A 21,326-nucleotide genomic window follows, 5' to 3' on the forward strand; every position below is an offset into this window, starting at 1 on the left:
AGGAGGGGGAAGGAGAGAGGGGGTGGCCTGAAGGAGGAAGGGGGAAAAAGGGTGAAGGGAACCCATCTGCCATGGTTTTGATTGTCTCCCCATGATCAAACCACAACAGGGACACCAGGAGGTTTCTAGTCCAATCTGCCTGCTCAAAGCACGGCCTAATATGAATTCACACTAGGCTACTTACAGTTTTGTCCCTCTGGTTCTTGAAAATGCTCAAGGATGGAGATTTGTCAGCCTCTGAGGGAATCCTGCTCCAATGCTTATTTATCCTTTTGATGACATTTTCTTTTTTCCTGTCTAGTCAGACCTTTCCCTTGTATGGATAGATGATAATTGTTTTTCATTCTTCTGCTGTGCGTGTCAGTGAGGAGACTGATGGTACCATATCTTAATGCTTTGAATTCAATGGAACATAAGAGCAACATTTTACAAAGATCCATTTAAACTTTATATATTTTCTGAGGCTTTACATCGATTATATGCCTAGGAAAGAGTGCAGGCACAGCCCATAGTGATGTTTCCTCAGAATACTCCCCACTCCTTCAACAATTTATGGCCCGGGAATTTCAAGCACCATTTTTGCATCAAACAGCCTGCATGGGTTTGGTTTACTCACCTTCACTTGCTGCAAAGACCTCTACAGCTCAGATCTAGTGGGTGTGACAAATCGAATCCATTTGTTTTTAACCTGCTGCGTAATATTTTCATTTGATGACTTATTAAGAACTAGAAATTATGAGAGTCTCCAAATGATTGTTTCCCATTTCCTTCACAATTTTATTTACAACTTTAACTGTATAATTACAACTGTATTATATACACCCCCAGTTGTCTTTCTTCGAGACTAGGCTTCTCAGTCATTGCCTATTCTAAGGTTCTTTCCTGACTTTTCTGTCTTTCCTTGAGCCTTTCCTAGCCATATTAGAAATCCAAAAATTGTCTTGAGATAAGGGGATAAAAACTGCACAAACTAGTTTCATATTTATACAGTAGCATAATACTGTTTGTTTTGTTCACTATTTCTGTATGTTTAAAATAACACTGCTTGTTCTGTTCTCCATTCCTGTCTGTATAAGCCCTTTTGGGACTGCTGCTGGTCTGGTGTCATCACCGAAATCTTTAGGATAATCCAAGATATCAGTCTGGATTGCAATGGTCTGTTCAGAGCCCAGCATTTTGTATGTTAAGTCAGGACTCTCTTTTCCCTATGAGTATCATTTTGCATTTCCCATATTTGAAATTCATGAGCCATCGTATTAAGTAAGTCTCATGGATTCCTCTCAAACACCTTATGGCTAGTCTCTACTTATTGCATCATGGTTTTTAATTTGGGGCTTGGGAGTGTTCCAATGAAAAACTTTCAGGTTTTGTGTGTTTGCATAAGAGTGTGTGGTGGGAGTTTGGATGAGAAAAGAGTAATTCTTTCTGGAGTTTTTTGAAAGAAATGGTTGGTAGTAATCTTAGATGCAAAAGCCCTCAGATTGTCTGGCATTCCCTTCTTTGAAGGTTTTTAAAAAAACGTACCATTTTAATCAGAAGGATCTCTTTCTTTACTAATAAATGTATAAGGCTATGAGAATGTTTGTCATCCTAAAAGAATTAATGACCCTGCATTTGTAGTTATAATTCAGCCACTCTTCTAATGAATCAGAATTTATTTGGGTTAACTGAGATTAACTGAGGTCACCAAATAAACAAAGATGAATAAATAATATACTAAAAAAACCCAGACTTTTTTCCTGTTTGACAAGTGTGTTTTTAATAATTAATGATAAAACTGTATAATAGATCACCATTTTGATGAAAGACTGAAAGACAATGATTAATTTGTAAAAGTAAGAAGGTTTGAGTAATATGAGGCCTCTCTTCAGGTCTCTCTATTAAGTATTTGAGCAAGAGAAAAGGCTCCTTTTCATTTAGCTACTGTATTAAACAATAAGCTTGTAACGTATGTTGACAGTCATGTTTCCAGGTGACATCTTGGCACTTTTTAGTTAAGTGCCCTAATTTTAAAAGTCTTCTGAGAAGTCAATATCTACCGAAAAGTATGAGCAAAATTATTGAAATAACTAAGCCAGATAGGATTTACATAATTTCCCAAACTGGTCACTGTCTGTCTGTATAAAATGAATTCTTAAGTTAAGACTTTTGTTCAGAAGTGGCAGCACCTTTTCCTCTGCTTCAGGTCCAACATATGGTACATGCCTACATAGGAACACAGTTTGAGAGGTGAGATTGTTGAACAATTCCTTTGAGGTTTAGCACGGCTATACATTGCCATGTCACTATTTGTGAATCCAATAAGAATACTATGTAAAGAATTTAATTTGACCTAGTTACAGAAACAGCATTAGACTACTTGTCAGAGTTCATCTTTTTTCATTATTTTGATGTCATAAGAGTCATCCTTTCATCCATCAGAGATTCCCAGTAGATGTCAATGAGGAAAAAGAGTCATCTTTCAAATCTGTCATCATCCTAGTTGCTCTGAGCAGATGCCATTATATTGGATTCTGAACGCCCTAAATATTGCTATAGTTCTTTGACAATGTGGTGCGGCTTCTTATTTTGGTATATGTGGATGGTACAATACAATTGTATTGAATAAATCAAAAAAGAAATGTCTTTCTTCAGTGAAACTAGCCTGGAAAGTTTAAGAACTTTTAAGAAATCCCCATGAGGAAAATTTTGATTGTTGAGTTAGAGCAGAGTTTTCAACTCTTATGATTTTATTGAGTATCTTATTTTGCTGAGATTTATACTTCTCTGTTTGCCTCAGCTGATAAAATGAGATAATTATCTGAGAAGGTAAGCTTTCTTTTTTGAAATGAAACTGCTTGATGACTGCTTGATTTGGGAAGCAGCTTGACTAAAGCTAAATAGTCAGTACCTATGGGAAAACAAAGAGGATCCAAATGACTTATTTCCTATATCTCAAAACTATAAATAAATACATGCTTTGTGAAAACTACTTTATTCCTATTTTATAAATGTTTATCAAATGAAGAATAAAAAGAGAAATAAATGTTCAAATTTAAAGTTGACCACTGAATAGTTGGGTTTTTTTTCTAATCCAGGTATAACTTAACTTGACTAACATGTAAGAGAAAGCACAATAAATTAAAGAGGCATATTGTACATATATGCTGGTTTAAGAGAGCAGTGAACTTAACATGGATTGCCGACACACACTTTTTTGTACCTTGTGTTAAACTGCAAAGTTAAAAAATGCAAGCAATTCTATTAAGTCTATTAACTTCTGATTTTTTAGTAAATTTTAGGCCATTATGCAAAATATATTGAAATTATATGCTGTCTTGATAAGAGTATTAAGCTTTAAAAACAAGGTTGCAGTGCGAGAAGGTGGGGGAACCCATGTAAATGCCCTGACCCAGCTTCTTGCATGGCTAACGCAGGAGAACCATCATCTCTTCTCACATCCCCACCACCACCAGGCCTCTCCAGAGCACTTTTCAATGAAGAGGTGTGACTGATTATAGGGCTACCAGATTTATCATGGGATGCAGGGGAAAGGCACTTGCGGATTGGACAAATCCTGTTATGTGGCATTTAGGGGTGAAGGCAGGGTGGGGAGAGGGAAGAATCAAAGTGGCTTGGGGAAAAACAAGTGTAGGAAAACTGAGGGCTGTGGTGACAAGTGAGACAGGTCACCCGTGAGCAGGTCAGTATGCATGTCTAGCTGTGCTCTGCCCCAAATCACCACTGTCTGTCCTGTCTACCCACTAATCTCCATTTGTAACTTTCCCTAGGGCTCTGTTCAGTGTGCATGTGTGTCTACATGACAAGTAGAGTGAGATCACAGGTTGCAGGGACCCATGGATCTGTGGTGCTTGTAAATGAGGGAATGAGCATTTGCAGGTCAGGTTGTGATCACAGGGAGTACGAAAACAGACTAGTCAGCAAATAGGTGAAGTGGTCTGGGAGCCACGAGTGTCTATGAATGAGTGTGTGGGAATGAGACAACTGAAGGATTTGGCTGCAGGAGACTCCAGGTTGTTCAGGCCATCTCTGAGGGACACTGTGGGGCTTGGGTATCAACTGAGAGACCCATGTATGTATTTGAGTGATGGTGTGTACTAGCAGCTGGAGCTGGCTGTGGCCTCAGGGTCTCATATGCCTCAATGCCAGCAACTGGGTAGATTGGGATCCAGGGGCAGCTTCTGGGCAGCCTGCTGCAGTGTCTGAGCCCAGCTGCCGCAGGCACCCACACAGAGCATATGTGTATATATATTCACCAGCAATAGACCTTCGGCCTGATCAGCCAGAGAGGGAAGCAAGGTGAGGCCTTTGGTGCTGTATTTTCATGAGTGCTGTACTTTCTGTTTGTCTTAATCTATGTGGCTGGCCATATATCATATATATGTACATGTATATATGCGTTGTGCATAAATATCTTTGTGTTTGTTTGTTGTATGCGTTGGACCTGGGTACATGAAGCCGCAGCAGCCTCACCTCCATTATACCACCAGACTGGCAATTGCCATTGTTTAGTCTGGAAAGATCTTTTCTACATGAAAGTAAAAGTAATATTTGATAATTTTTCTGACTTTAGGAAAACAAAATGGGGGGACGTAGAGAATGGTAGTAGGAGGTAGTTGATATTTCATTCATTTTACAAGCTGAGTTGTGTAATCATCTAATCAGATGTGTAGTTGATCATCATATTTTTTTTAGATTTTTGCTCTGTGTGACTACCTTGAAATTAATTCAAAATATTCTAATAATAAGCCTTAAATGAGGCACTTTACACTACAATCATTTTCATAATACACTCAAAACTTGTCTCAGTCATAGAGTGAGACATCCATTATGTTGATTAACATGGACTGATCTGCCCCTATTAAGCACTGAAGTGTTCCTGAGTTTACATATGCTTCTGGAAGTCCTAGATGATTCAAACTCAGCAAATGCAGGAAATACACATCTGTCAAAGTAATTTTAAAATATACTTTAGCTACTAGTGAGGCAAGTTGGTAACTGAGGGTAGAAGCCAACTCATACTTTATAGAAATTGGAAACTGCAACAAATTCTGGTTTCTCAAAACAGCACAGCTGCTGCAAAGAAATATAATCCTTACTTGCAGTCCTGATGACAATTTGGTTTGAATTTGTATATAGTAATATTGTCTAAAGCTCATAAAAAATTCCATGGGTTCCTACAACACAGCTAAGAAGTCATAAAAATGATGCTGCACAATGCTTGGGAAAGATCATGTTGCTTAGAAATAAAAACCTTTTCTGATGTTGTTATTCAAAGTGGAATTCATCAGACATATTTAAATTGTCAGTAACTACCTTAATGGAAAGTTAAAACAGCTGTAACGTATTTAAACTACCACATAACTGTTAGAACTAGTCAGCACTAGGAGGAAGTATGGGGACAAAAACTCATACTATCATATAAAAACTAGCAATCCAGGAGTCTATTAGAAACAGTTATCTGAGTGCAAGTAAATCCTTTTACTATAGTAGAATTTGTGGTTGCATTAGTTTAGAAGTGTACACCACTGAAGATTACCTTTCATTTCCCTGACTTCCCCATTCAATCAGAGTGTTGGACTTAGTATTGAAATAGCAACATTTTGCTCCTCTATTTGTTGTCAGCGGTCTGAACACAGATACTGCTAATAGATTACACAGTTCTTTCACCTCCTCCTCCTCCTCCTCAGGCTAGTGTTTCTATATTTAAAACTCAGAAAACAATCCTTGTACTGAATTGTACAATTAAGTCATATATCAAGGTAGCAAAAATTATGATACTGTCTCTCAGCTCATTACATGTTAAATTACAGACACTCATGGTTGTGCACTTCATGCTGGCATTTGACAACAAGAGAGACTCTGGTTTCAGTCCAGGTTAGATAAGAGCTACACAGTTGGTCCATTAATCAAGTGAACAATTTCATCTTCACAGAACGCCAGCCTCAGATGTTCTAAATTGGCGTAGTCAGTGTAGCAGTGCTGCCTTGCATCGAGGCCATGGTCCCCATTTTTTATTCGATTCGTTAGCTGAGACAGCCAACGGGTTATTTTACACAGTTTTTATTTTGCTCTCAAATGCCCGTATTTCTATGCTGGGAAAGTCTGATTTGTCTTGGAATATTACATTATCTGCCATGTTTCTGGGACAGTCATAAAATGCTTTTGGTTAGTGAGTGTCCTGATAGTAGGGACCTGAAGGCCTCTAATGATATCTTCATTCACTTATTTACAACGGTTTGCAGAAATCCAGGCTCTCTGTAGTCCAGGCTTCTATACCTATAAATCAGTAGATGCTCACTCCATTTCCCAGTAATAATTCTGTCTGAAGCCAGTACCTTTAAATTTAAAGAGACATCAATAGGGAATGGAGAGTTCTATGAGAATACGGAGACAACGTCCCGTCTCAACAGATAGGATGAGGGATGAGTTAACTCTAGACGCGACATGCACCCTGACTTAACAGATGAGATCAGGTGTGAGTTAACTCTGGGTTAATTCTATGCGGTTATGTGAAGTGAATGACAGACAATCACTTCCGGGGTCCAATTCAATTTTGAGTTTTACTAAAAGTACTTGTTGGAATATTGGTTACAGCGAATGGTGACTTGGCAAAAGTATAACAGAACTTATCAACACATCAACAGTGAAAGTCCTACTATGAGCAGTGTATTGGCAACCATCAGTAGCTATAATATGAAATTTAACCAGAAATCAAAAGCAGAGCTTAAAGATGGTGTTATCCTTATATGTTCAAAAGGGAAAGAGAGGAAGAGTGGTAGAGAAGGAAGAAAACTAAGGTATAAGGGAGAGAGAAAGATATATATATTTATATAGATAGATAGATAGAAGGAGAGACAAAGAAATGAGGGTTTAGAAAAAAGGAGGAGAGAAGGAAAGAGCAGAGATAAAGGAAGAAAGAAAAGAGTGAGAGATCCAGTCTCTTACGGCCCCACAGTGTGGATCACAGGACTTGTACAATGATGTGTAGCCTCGGTGTTCCACGGTGAGGATGCTGGGGTCAGGAGCGCAGCATCCTCCGATGTCTGGTTCAGGGTCAGGGTCCTCAGGGTGCTGGTATTCTCTTGGTGAGGCCAAGCTGGTATTTCCTTGGTGAAGACTGGTAGGCCCTGGTGAAACTGGTGTTCCCTCCTGTGCTGTTTTAGGGTGAGCTTTTTTATAGCTCCCAGAGTAGAGGAAAGTCTGGGGGGAGGCAGAAGTGGTGATTGCGAAATAGGGACAAGTCTAGACAAGTCCTGGGCCACATTGAGGGTCTCCTTTTGTGTCGTGCAGAAATCCAGGGGGAAATGGTGATTGCAAAAGATCAACAAGTTTCCACAAGCCCTGAGCCATGATAAAGGGGTCCCAACTTTTCCCCTTTGTTTGCTAAGCTGGGCATATCAGGAGATGGGGCTATGTGCCCTCCAGCACATCCTCCATCTCCTGTCGGTCAGCCGGCCTGATCTGTGGCTCATTAGCTCATCGTTGATGTGCAGATGCCTCCTGCTCTGAATGTGTCTTCTTCTGGCTGAACTAGTCACAATGTTTTCAGCCATGATCCTTATCAATGCTCAACAGACAATCAGACCTGTTCTGCACAAGCCACACTTCATGTCCACACCCAGGCACCTGCCTGACCTCTGCTAGACAGGCAAGTAGCTCTGGCACCTGCCAGCACATGCTGCATCCTCCTGGACAAAGCTGCCATGCGTGCAACTGTTCAGGCCACAGGATGAGGTGGCAGCACAGATAGAGAAGGATTTGGAAAGTTGCAGATCTCCTACAATGGATGAAAAATGGCAAGTCCACATGTGCCAAGCATGATTTGTACATTTTTTTTCCCATTGAATATGGAGAAAGTCAGCTGCCAAACCAGATTCTGGCACTTGAATTTGCTGTTTGAGAACTGCAAGCCTGAGCTGTCCCTCCAGCCACTCTCCAAAAGTCTGGAAACAGTGTTAAAGCTCTTTGTTATTGTTCATTCTATAAAGAAACATATATTATTCTTTATTTAATAAAGCCATAATGATTAAGACTGCTTTTCCTGTTCCCGTAGTCATGTTACACTGAGTTTTTACACCAAGTATGAAGCCTGATTTTTGCTTTTAAAATGAAAGTTTATTGTGCCAGATACCACCTTGGGGAAGCAGACTGTATCTTTTCCTCCTACAGAGACAATGTGACATGGTAAAAAAGGCATGTGATAAAGCAAGCCTCTCTATCAGTTTATTTTGGAAATTTTACTAACTGATATTTAATTTCATATGTATAAATTGTTGTCTTTATTGTAAATTAGAAAGACTAATACAAGTTCTACCACTATGATGCACAAGCAGAAACTCTTAGCTTGGGCTTTTCTGTGTAAAAACTTTTCTCACGATTTCTGTGATTGACTATGTGATGAGCAAAGACTGGGGAGGAGCTGTGGCATAGCTGGAAACAAACCAGTTTCAATGTCATGGAGCAAGAAGTTGTGCTTATTAAATGACAAAAATGATCCTCAGATACATATCTTAGCCTAAAATAAACAATATAATTGAATTTTTTACATAGGCTCATAGATTTTTAAATCAGACTGTTTTCCAATGATCTGCTATTTCCCAGACATGACATACAGAATGTACAGGTTTTAACAAACATTAAAAAGTATTTATTTACAATTCTTCAATGTCCTAGATGTTATGTTAATGGTAAACCATGGAAAACTTATAATGTAGGAAACTGAAATAAGGAGAAAACTAACCAGGTAATATTAGCATTAGAGTAATAAGGAATTAAACTGTGCCTCTACTGGTTTATATTCTACTTTGGTTTATAACACAAAACACATTTCCTATCTCAATGGCCTGCTACAACTGTGATACTCACCAGGTCAGTGAAATACCTCAGAGAAACCTCTGTTAAAACCATATGAATCACATACTATTGCTAAGTTACTAGAGATCAGGATTTTCTGTTGCTTTCACATCAGTCATAATGGCAGAAGTAATTGGACTATTATCTGCATAAAAATTTTTAAATGTAGTTCTTGGTATGACAATTCTGAAACCTGAATATACTGATAAACAATTTATTGCTTTCATCAACTTCAGCCATGTCCAATGTTTGGAAAAAAAAAAACACCACCACCAACACGTTTTAGCTATAAATGCATTCTCCTAACAAAACAGTTAAAAAAAATCCGTATTTTGTGTAGTGGAGTCATACTATCCTTTCTTGTCCAGTGCCAAGTCCCTATAATTCTTTATGTTGCAAGTGTATGCCTAAGGAGCCTGTACACAAAGCTCTAAACCATTTTCCACCCTCTATTAAGTAATGCAGGCTGATAAACTCTGCTGTTTCTAGAGGTATGGTTTGGCAAATTTCAAACAACTTTAACTGCTTCAGAATTTATTTATAAAGTCTCACTTTATTTTTTTTTTTTAATTGTTGATAAGTAACACACAGAGAAAAGGTTTATATTCTCTTACTTTTAATTTGGAGGATTGATTTATTATTGTTTGTATGAGATGAACATGAAAATAATAAGGAAACCAATGTAATTACATTTTTTCACACACTATTCAATCATATAAACGATGGAATGGAAAATAAGTTTTGTACATTAAACATTATTCATAATCAGATCTTGTTGTGAGGATTAAATACATGATATGGGCTATATAATCAGAGCATATAGTAGTTAGGTTACAATAAATAGGTGTAAATTCTTTCAGAGATCTGAAAGGCTGTTTGGTTTCAGAACTGCATCTTTTACTCATCATTGAGTCTAGATATTAGGAGTTTTCAGTGAATCCACTAGTGATGATCTAATCACAGAACAGTGGGGTCAGCTGTATACTTATGTGATTTATCTTCCTTTTTATACTTCTACATCAGTATGTGCCCAATTCTGAAGTTTCCTTGTTTCATATACAAAACAATTCAATTTATATGTTTTTCTATAGAATGAAGAGATTCTGAGATGTGAAAAATAATCACTTCAAGTGAAGCCTAAGGTGTAGCTGAAGAGTTAGCAGAAGGTGTATGCACATTCAACTCCTGTTGCAGTTTGATTTGCCCATGTATTCATCAGCACTAAAACGTTGGACCAGTCAGCAAAATTACCTCAATATGGAGGTGTCTTACATATATCACTAATTTGACATATTGTTGCTGAAAATTCCATTAAATTAAACGTCATGGATGAGTATTTTTACTGACAAGTGCACTGAATTAAGAAGATACCTACTTAATGTTCTTCAGTAATTAAATCATATTGAAGTATGAGATGCCTGTCCTCCTGCATTACTGGCCTTATTCATAATGTACTCAGAGTAAAAATTAATAATTTGCATTGGTTAAATATGCATGTGTCTAAGTTTAACCATCATTGTATTTTTCTTGATTATTTATGTGACAGAGTATACATCTGGTGATGTGTAATTTCGATCAGGCACTGCCTCAAACATATTAAGAAAATAATTAAAAGTTACTTGTTTTTTCCCAGTTAGTTGCATAACCTTAAATAATATTAGTTTTAATTGGCCTTTTCTGATCAGGATCTCTTAATACGTTGTGCTCATAAAAACAGCATGCCCAAAATTGCAGTCACTCCTCAAGAGCAAAACTCTAAAATAGTCTTGTTTTTGATTACAGTCTCAGGCAGAGGTTTTGGTCTACCAGTTTTAAAGATGGAGGAAGGTTAATATCTGTTTATTACATAGCAGTGTCACAGAGATACTTGAGAGGTTGTTACAGAAATCATAGCCAGACCAGTTTGTTAGCAGGAATCAAGTCATAAGGCAGTTTCTCAGCTTGTGATTGTGAGAGTAAAAATCTTCACTGTCTCGGTTTTTACATCCTTGCTATGTTAAGTTCCTTGATAATTAAGGAATTTTCTGTGCCTTCAGGTAAGCACTTCAATCCATATTCTGTGAACATACCTGGAAATGTTGTTTGAAAAATGCATATTCTGACTGATGTCTTTCAAGACCATTTCACAGCTAAGATTTGATTTTGCATCCATTTTATAGTCAAAATCTGAAGACACAATCATTTTTTATAGTTTGTCTTAATTTCACTGAGAACACAATGGTGTATGACGCATAACAGTCTCAGGTGATCTGTAAGAGGGAGGGAAGATAAAACTTTGCAAGGTCTTAGCCAGGTTACTAACACATGAGATCCAAAATGATTCTACTTACAGTAAACTTCTTCATAGAATGGAAAGCTTCAATGAAGTCTATTTTGTTGTCTTTGCTGGATACTATGATTTTCTGTCAAATTTGAGTTTGTCCTTGACTAAGTTGTGATTTATATTGAGGTGCAACAGGCATATTCCTTAGGTCATGTGGAGACTTTGCAGTCTTACTTTGGCTGATAATGTATGTATATATATGCACATACATGTATGCTGATCTTTAGCAACTTGAATAAATATTTCAAAATATGCCTTGTGCATAGTTTGTGTAGTGGTAGTTGCCTAAGTAGCCTGACAGTGTTCAAGAAGAGACAGGACGACACCATCAGACACATGGTGTGAACTGTGGGCTTGTCATATGCAGGGACAGGAGTTGGACTTGAAGATCCTTGCAGGTCCCTTCCAACTCAGGAGATTCTATGATTCTAAGATCATCCATCTTTCTATGATTCTATTATGATTCTAAGTATTTAGACAGACTTCGACAATGTAGAATAATGAGAACAGGTTATAACTCAATTTTGTATAAATAAGCTCTTCCTCTGTATTAGTAAATAACATAATATAGTGTCTCTGTGGTGCGTATGTATGCTTGACATATTATGAATGTCAAGGCACAAGAGAGACAGTGCAAATATTCTTCTCAGACTTAGTGCAAGTTCCACTCTTTTATAAAGCATATAAAGGAAATAAAGTCAAACTCCCCTCATTGTAGCACTCTATAAATAAGTTTTATGGTCACCATCCTCTTTATTTTCCTTCAAATTAAAATAGAAAGATGCAGAATCTGGTGTTCATGATTTCACTGGCAGCTACGAAGAAAAACATGCATAAATCCCTACAAAACTGTTAATAACCCACACAAGCTAAAATGAATGAGACATCTATGAAGAAAGCATCTTATAACTACTTTGACAGGTTAACAGCTAGATGTAATTCACATGTAAACAAAATACAATATTTGATATCAAATCTAAAACCATACAGTCTTCTATTGTCCTATATTAATTCAATACATTAGAATGTAAACATAATTGATGGACAAACAAGAGAGACACTGTGATGTAACCAGGATGTGATTGTTCTGTTTGAAGTTTTCATTCCTAGAGCTAAATCCTAATAGCAGTTGAGTGACAAAAAGATAACACTTTATAACTTTCCTTTGACACGGTTCCATCACCTTAGCTTGAAATTTGTATAATTTTCCCTACCCTTCCCTTATCTTTGTGCTGAGAGACTCTAATCAGAATAGTTTACCTGGTGTGACCCAATACAAAGAAGGTAGCCACAGTACTCTAAGATGTAGGAAAGCCTTCTTATCACATAAGGTCTTATTCAACCTACTGAATAACTCTCTGAATAAATAAGTCACATAAATAATTGCCATCCACAGGTTAAAGAGCTCTTCTCACACAGAGCTCACATACAAACTTAAGCTTTATGACTACAATAGCAGGAACATAGTGCTGCTGAGGAATTGTGCATGTAAATTATATTGATTCATTCAGTTTCATTAAGTTTCATGAAGCAGTGGAGAACAAAGCTAACATTTTCCTCTTCATGCTATAGTCTTTCTTAAAACCTGTGTCATGTTAAACTCCTAAAGCCAGAAAAAAGTAGAGTTAGAAATCTTTACACTTGCAACAAAATACTTTCAAACGGCTCTGCTGACATATGATTAAATCCCTTAGGTAAAAGAAAGCTCAGTAAATACTCTAGTATAGTTATTTGAAATAGAGTTTTCAAGAGTTTACTCAAGGAGATATGCACAATCACAAGCCAGTTGTATAAGGGGCTTGTTTGGCCCTGTCTCCTCTTCGAGTAATAAACTTTTGTTTATGTTGCAGTCTTTCTATAACACCTAAACTGATGCCAGAATCTCTACTGCAGGTAAATAAAAATAAAATGATGAAGAGCTTTTCAGTAATGCTAGGAAAAGTATGAGAAACTCCACCACTTCACAGTATAACTAAACATGTTGAGTTTTCCTGTTGTTGCGTGTGAGACATCTGGGACTTTAAATACTTCTTGTTCCAGTAGATACATTTTTAAACATGGAGAACAGATTTGCAAAATTATGATCAAGCCTCTATGTATATATTAGTTTGTATTTATTTGCACCTTTGATAGTTAGTCTTGTTGTCATCTGCATCATAATAACTTATTTTTCAAGTTTAGTAAATACCAAAACTTCTTTTGCAACCAACAAACATTAAAATTTGAAGCTAAAACATGCTAAACAAAGCAGGAAAAACTTCCAGTTTGATAGAGCTGAGCCCATCAAGTAGAGCTGGATTCAAAAAGGCAAAGTGGTTGATCTCTAGATGATTTTTGTTGCATATTAAACCACAGAAATGGTTTTCTTAAAGTACTTTTCTAGGTTGTGGTCCTATGAAAGATGAAACCTGACAAAAAGCAGTGAATGATATTCACTGTAACCTGTACTCAACATATAGTATGTGTTCCACAAAAATCTCCTCACAAATATCACAGTGTCACAGTATCACAGTATGTTTGGGATTGGAAGGGACCTCAAAAGACCATCCAGTCCAGTCCCCCTGCTGGAGCAGGGACGCCTAGGTGAGGTCGCACAGGAACATGTCCAGGTGGGTTTTGAATGTCTCCATAGAAGGAGACTCCACAACCTCCCTGGGCAGCCTGTTCCAGTGCTCCGTCACCCTCACCGAGAAGAAGTTTTTTCTCAAATTTAAGTGGAACCTCTTGTGTTCCAGCTTGATCCCTTTTCCCCGTTGTACTATCATTGTTTGGCACCAAGAAGAGCCTGGCTCCATCCTCGTGGCACTCACCCTTTATATATTTATAAACATTAATAAGGTCACCCCTTAGTCTCCTTTTCTCCAAACTAAAGAGACCCAGCTCCCTCAGCCTTTCTTCATAAGGGAGATGCTCCACTCTCTTAATCATCTTTGTTGCCCTACACTGGACCCTCTCCAGCAGTTCCCTGTCCTTCTTGAACTGAGGAGCCCAGAACTGGACATAATATTCCAGATGTGGTCTCACCAGGGCAGAGTAGAGGGGAAGGAGGACCTCTCTTGATCTACTAACCACCCCCCTTCTAATACACCCCAGGATGCTATTGGCCTTCCTGGCCACAAGGGCACAGAGCTGGCTCATGGTCATCCTGTTGTCCACCAGGACCCCCAGGTCCCTTTCCCCTACACTGCTCTCTAATATGTAATTTCCCAACCTATACTGGAACCTGGGGTTGTTCCTGCCCAGATGCAGGACTCTACACTTTCCCTTGTTAAATTTCATCAGGTTATTCCCCACCCAACTCTCCAGCCTGTCCAGGTCTCGCTGGATGGCAGCACAGTCTTCTGGCGTGTCAGCCACTCCTCCCAGCTTAGTGTCATCAGCGAACTTGCTGATAGTGAATGCTGATAGTGAATCTAACTAGTCGCTCTGAAATGAGTTTGACTTGTTCAGGTTTGCAGAGGGCATTAAAGTATAATGGGAAAAAATCTCATACTTTGATACTTGGGGAAGTCAAAATGCAAAGTTTTGGGCCTCATTCTGATCAAATCTAGTTTATTCTTCTACCATAAAACTCACACGCAGTAGCACAAGTGTAGGAAAGATGAGCTACTCTCAACTTCTGTGTTCACAGAAACCACTTCTCATAGTTTTCCTGTGAAAGGATCCCAGCAGAGACACAGACTAAAGTACAAGATGATTTCTTCCTTTGTTAGAACATCATAATAGAGAACTATAAGCAACTAATTTGATCTGCTATAAAACAAAGATCAAAGAAGTTCAAGCAGGGTTCTCACATAGCATAACTGAGGCATGGTTCATTTCCCAAAGGCTAGATACTATGACTTGCAGATCTGAAAACGAAAGTAAGTAATTTTTCTGCTACCTATATTGTTGGCTTAGAAATTAATTAAACTTAGTGGAATCTTTCAAATAAACAGTAGTTTATTTATAGTTATGTGTATATATACACACATCTATATAATTTAACAGCATGAAAATTCTTAATGAAAATGTGTTCATTTAAGGAAGACATTAATTTCTTAATTACTATTTTATTTTTAAAGAGTATGATGGAGTTTCCGGTGAGAGCAAGAGATACAGAACTCGATGACCAGGACCATTGGAGCCTGAGGATGAATGAGAGAGGGATGTTGTGGGACAATACTTTTCTGCCTGAGAGTTCTCTGGGTTTTGGCAGAATGGCAAAAGAAGGCAACCCTCCCACGTCCTCATCCACAAGGCTGCTTGGAGCACATGTGTCATCTAAGCATGCAAAGGAAAAATGACAAATCTCACTTTCTTCACTAAGCAGAATGAAAAGCTTTAGAAATTTTAAGAACTACTATGCAACAGCAGATTTTGTTCCTCCTACACCTGAATTATGATCTTTTAATCCTTATATTTGTACTTTCTATTACAGAAAAATTACTAAGCAGTTCAAGTTTGAATGTTTAAATTCTACACTTCTACATTTATACAGTCCTAAAATTACATTTGGCTCTTTGAAGGCAACTGCGAGGCTGATGTGGGTCCCGGTAAAAATTAGTTTGACACACCTGTTCTACACCATTCTGAATAGTTTCCTTGCATGATGGGAAGCCAGGGGGTTCAGACCTACACATATCATGCTTTAATTCTAACAGTTTATTTCGGGTATAAGAAGTATTTATTGGTCTTTAAACAAGAACTTCTTCAAGAGTTGTCTAAAAATTCTTGGTTTGGAAAGATCTAAAAAGAAACTGTGCCTTTCCCTAGCCTAAAAAATCATTAATGAGTTCCAGTCATCATCTGACTGAAAAAAGATGCACACAGCAGCTCAGTCATTCTTTTAAAATACTCAGAGATAAGCAAGATAACAAATCTTTTTTTGTATATATTTTCTGTGAAATTCATAGGATTAGTTTTGCTGTTATTTCTATGTTGACAGGGCATAGACCTGGGACTTTTGGACTAGGGGTGAAGCTGAAGGAGTCAAAAATGAATGACTTCTCAAACACAGAGGCTTGAAAATACAAATCATTTTTATTTCCTCCTAAGGAACTGGATATGTCATATGCGACTCAGGTATGCTTACACAAAGGACATCTTTTAAGGAACATGCTGTTGCTATGACATTATGTAAAGTTTTACCTTTGGTATAGAAAGAACAGGATTTTGTATTATGGCTTACTGTATACATAAAAAGCCCTTCACTTCAGAATAGCTTGATCGTGTTTGCTGTGAGAGGGACATTATTTTGACAATGAGCTCTTCAACCAAAACTACTTCATGCATCCTTAAATGCTTTAAAGCTGACAGTTAATCCCAAGAATGAGTCTTCTCTGTGAAGTCTTAAAATCTGCAGATGAAGCAGTAGAGAACAAAGCTGCCAGACAGAGCTTTTTTTTATAACAATAATTAACAACTCCTTAGGGTATGGTCTGACAACACGTTGTGTCAGTTTGCACTGATGGTTATCAGATGGCTATAATGTTGTAGGCAATATAGAAGAAAGAAACTGGGTAAAGACCAAAAACAAACCCAGAAATTGTACTGCATGTAATACAAAATACAGTGAAGCTCTGTTATCCTGGATAAGAAAGTACTGAGATATGTAAGATGGTGAAAGCTTGCTACTATATTTGTAAAAGTATGTCTTCATGTGTATCTCCATTTGGACAAGTACAGCTCTAGAACACACTTGTTTTCCCTGCCACAGGTTGTGTAGTGTTACTCTAGCAAATTTGATATTAATAAGTATATTTAAATTTAAATACCTACAAGCACTGGTCTACTACATAGCTTCAGTTTTTTGCCAATTGTACTTTGTTGTTTTGTAGTGCTAAAGGTCAACTCAAACTTCACTAAGTTTTCCAAGAGACCAAACATTTTCTGATGAATTTAAAAAAAAAAATCACTACTTAAAAATTGAAAAAGTAACATTAATTTTAAAATTAATGTTAAAAGTAGCATTTTTTTTTCTCTTTGAGGACAGTACATTATGAAACAGAGGAAGAACTGGAGAATTCAACTCTAAACCTGACTTAAATCTGTTAATGAAGACTAAACAAATCTTTCAGGAGGAGAAAAAGCAACCAATGTTTTTGTTTTGTTTGTTTGTTTGTTTGTTTGTTTCCACATTTAACCCAAGTGTAGGCCACTTCTTACCATTTCCCTCCTGTATTTACCTGGTTTACCTCAGTTTGCTAGCACATCATTAATAAGCTAAAAGTTGAAGACAGTTGTAATTCTGCTCAGCTGTGGACTGTTGCTGCAGCACGATCAATGCAGCAATGGAGAATTAGTTACATACTCCTGTGGTAGTTATCAGAGACTTCAGGTTTTCTGTTCGTCTCAGTCTTTGGATTAATATGATTACAAAGGTAAGTTTCATTATTAAAGCAGCAAATTTTTAGCTGTTACAGCTTTGAATAATTAAAAAAAAAAATCTGTGATTGCCCAAAGGTTTACAAAAGACTTCTTACTTCCCTCAAGATTTTGAGGCTAGTCATGCTTTCCTGGGCAGAAATATATGTATGCTGTATCATAATTTTTCAAAGCCTGGCATGTATCATGCAAAAACATTAAATGGAGGGCTAGCTGAAAATGGTGTTGGTCCTTAGGATATTGAAAAGCAATCTAAGACTTCTTGCTATTTTCCAGGTGTTATGATAGTGACTTTGTGTGCTGATATATTTAAGGTGAACATGCTATCTTCAAATTTTAAAATGTAGGCCACAAACCTATTTACATTCATGACTTTCTCACAGAGGTTTCCTTTTAAATGTACTTTAAATGGAAATATTTCTTGAAAAGCTTGCATAATCTCTCATTTTTACTGGCTTTACACTACTGCTAGTCTCCAGACTTCATTTAAATTACTCCTGATTCATAGGATTTTTATTTCTGCAAGTATCTACCCTTTGTTTATATAATATATTGAGCAAAGTGTGTCATTTCTTATTATTATTTTGCTTTTTAGAGATGAATTAACAGTGGTCACTGTAAAGTGAAAGTCTTCCAATTTGACATGAATAATATTTGTGTGTGCATTCAGTCAGAACATATTACTTTAAGGAACACTGAGTAAAATGAGTGACACTAGTATGATTTAGCGAAAAATTGTTGCTACATTCAATATAATTTACATAGGTTGAAAATAATGTAATAATAGTACAGAATAAGTAATATGCCTTGATATTGTTATCAACACTGTATTCTAGAAACTTTGCTTTAGAGAAAAAAGTGAGAAGTCACATATTTGAGATAGGACACAGATAATAAATTGTTTGGCATTTTCATTTACAGCCTTGTTCATGTCAGTTATGATCATAAAAACATAGCAAGACATTTTAATAAGAATGTGGCAGTTTGGGAGTACCAACAGTAGAGTTTTGGACTTTAAAGCACTGAAATGACAATTTTGCAGAGGTCAATATACATCACCACAGCAGTAATTCTAATGGTGTGTGCAAGTACATTTCAAAATTGTCAGATATTTTTCATATTCAGGCCTGTTAAAGAATTGGCTGACTTAGTGGATCATGCTTTAAACCAACAAACTCAGGGGTAGTGTTCAAAGTTGTGACATCTGCATATTCATAAGAAACAGGGTGGATGTGTGCACCTACCAAAGCAGCGAGGATTGTTCCCCAGCCTTCTCCAAAGACAAAAAACCTAAGTCCAGACACCTCAGGTGCACATATACTGACACATGTAGAATGGAAAACAAACAGGAAGAACTGGAGCTCTGTGCCCAGTCTGAGATTTATGATGTCATAGGACTCATAGATACTTAGTGGGACAACCCCTATGACAATGGATAGCTACAAACTCAGAAAGAAATAGAAGAAGAGAATGTGGAGCTGTTAAATAAAAGAGAAATTTGAGAGTAAGGAGGTGAGCTATATAGACCAGAAGAGTTCTGTGGAATGCCTTTTGATCAAGATTAAAGATATCATCACCAAGGGTGAACTTTTGTTAGGCAAAGATGAAAACTTAGTTTGTGTCAGGCCAACAGCACCTGGTCCTCACAAGTGACTTCAGTTACCTGAAGTTTTGTTGGGAAAACAACACACAAGTTGTCCTTCAGGTTCCTGGAATGAATTGAGGACTGCTTCCTCATACAGATGCTGAATATGCTGACTGGGAACAGCATATTGCTAGTTTTACTCCTTACAATCTGAGAAGACTTACTTGACAACCTAACTGCCAAGTAGCCTTCAACATTATGATCATGATATCATATTGTTTAAGATCCTGCTGTGTACACTTAAAACCAGCAGTAGGACAAAGACCCTGGATTTCAGCAGAACCAGGTTCAACATGTCCAATGATAGGACAAAACGGAATGGCTTAAAACTTAGGGGAAGTTCACATTGGTAGTTCTTCATTCAGAGGTTGGTTAAGCACTGGAACAAGCTTAACAATCTTCCCCAAGGAAGTGGTTATGGCCCCAAGCCAGTTCATGTTCAAGAAGCATTTGGACAACACTCTCAGATATATGGTTCCAATTTTAGGTTGCCCCATGTGGAGTCAGGAATTGAACTTGATAGTCCTCTGGAGTCCCTTCCAATGCAGGACATTCTACGATTCAGTTGAAGCAGGTGACTGAGAAAAGCCAACACAGATTTATCAAAAGCAAATCATGTCTGACTAACTTGATCACTTTCCGTGACAAAATACCATTTCTATTGACTTGGAGAGAGCGGTTGATATTGTTTACTTGGACTTCAGAAAAGTGTTTGGCACTGTTTCCTGCAGTCTTTTCCTAAACAAACTAGCAAGATAAAGATTGGACAGGTGGTCTGCAAGACAGATAGGAAATCAGCTAACCGACTTTACTCAGAGGGTGGTGATCAACAATGTTTACTCAGACTGACAGCCTGTTACAAGTACGGTCCCCAAAGGAATTAATCCTGGGCCCCGTGCTGTTCTGGATGATGAGAATGAAAGCACCTGCACCAAGATTGCGGATGACACTAAACTGGGTAGTGAGGTGGACACATCACAAAGGAGAGCCATCTTACAGGGACACCTGAACAGGCTGGAAGATAGAGCTAGCAAGAACTGTATGAAGTTGAACAAAACCAAATGCAAAATACTGCACCTGGTATGGAATAACCAAAAACCCCAGTACAGGCTAGGATCTGTGTGCATGGGAAACAGTCTTGCTGATAGAGACTTGGGGTTCCTTGTGGACAACAAGCTGAACCTGAATCAGCAGTGTGTCTCTGCAGCAACAAAGGTAAATTGGACCCTGGTCTACATCTCCAGGGGCATCTAGCAGAGACAGACACATGATCATCCCACTGCACTCAGCACTTGTCAAGCTGCATCTGGAGGAATAGTAATGTCCACTTCTGGTCCCCATAATTCAAGAAAGACTCAAACAGACTGGAGAGGACCCAAAGGAGGGCCATGGCAATGATCAAATGGATGGAGAACCTGCCTTACAAGGAAAGACTGAAGGACGTAGGTCTCTTTTCCCTGGAGAAGGCTCAGAGTGAAAGCTGTTGCAGTGTTCCCGTATTTTCAGTGCAGCAACAAAGAGAAAGTAGGCTCTTTCTTCACAAGCCTGGGTAGTGGAGAAGACAAGAGGAAATGGGTATAAGTTGCACCAGAAGAGGTTTCATCTTGACTTGAGAAGGAATTTTTTTACAATAAGAACAATCGTTCATTCGAACAACTTCCCCAGGAACATGGTAGAGTCCTCATCATTGGAGGTTTTCAAGATGTTACTGGACAGGGTGTTAGATAATCTCAGCTAGGGTTTTTTCCCATGAAAGGTTGGACCAGACAATTTATGAGGTCCCTTCCATACTGTTCTGTGATTCTATGCTTCTATGATTCTACGAATTGAAAGTCTTCAGAAACTAGTGCTTGTCATTCCCAGTTTAAATTGGAATTTTCTAAATCAGGTCTTGGGTTTTTAATAATGTCTTTTAGTTTTATACATTTTCAGCAGTATAGAGCAAAGTTTCTGGTTTATAATGACTGAAATTTTGGGGGTTTGTTTTCTTGTATTTGGTTATAATACCACCAATTTGAACAAAAGATGGACTTCCATAAGCTTACTTGTTATTCAAAAGACATCCATGTTTTTAAAATCAGTGATGAATTAAAGAATAATGCCTGTAGATATTAAAGGACTTTAAATATTTCCTTA

This window comes from Nesoenas mayeri (genome assembly GCF_963082525.1).
Source record: "Nesoenas mayeri genome assembly, chromosome: 2".
In the NCBI taxonomy this organism is placed as follows: Eukaryota; Metazoa; Chordata; class Aves; order Columbiformes; family Columbidae; genus Nesoenas; species Nesoenas mayeri.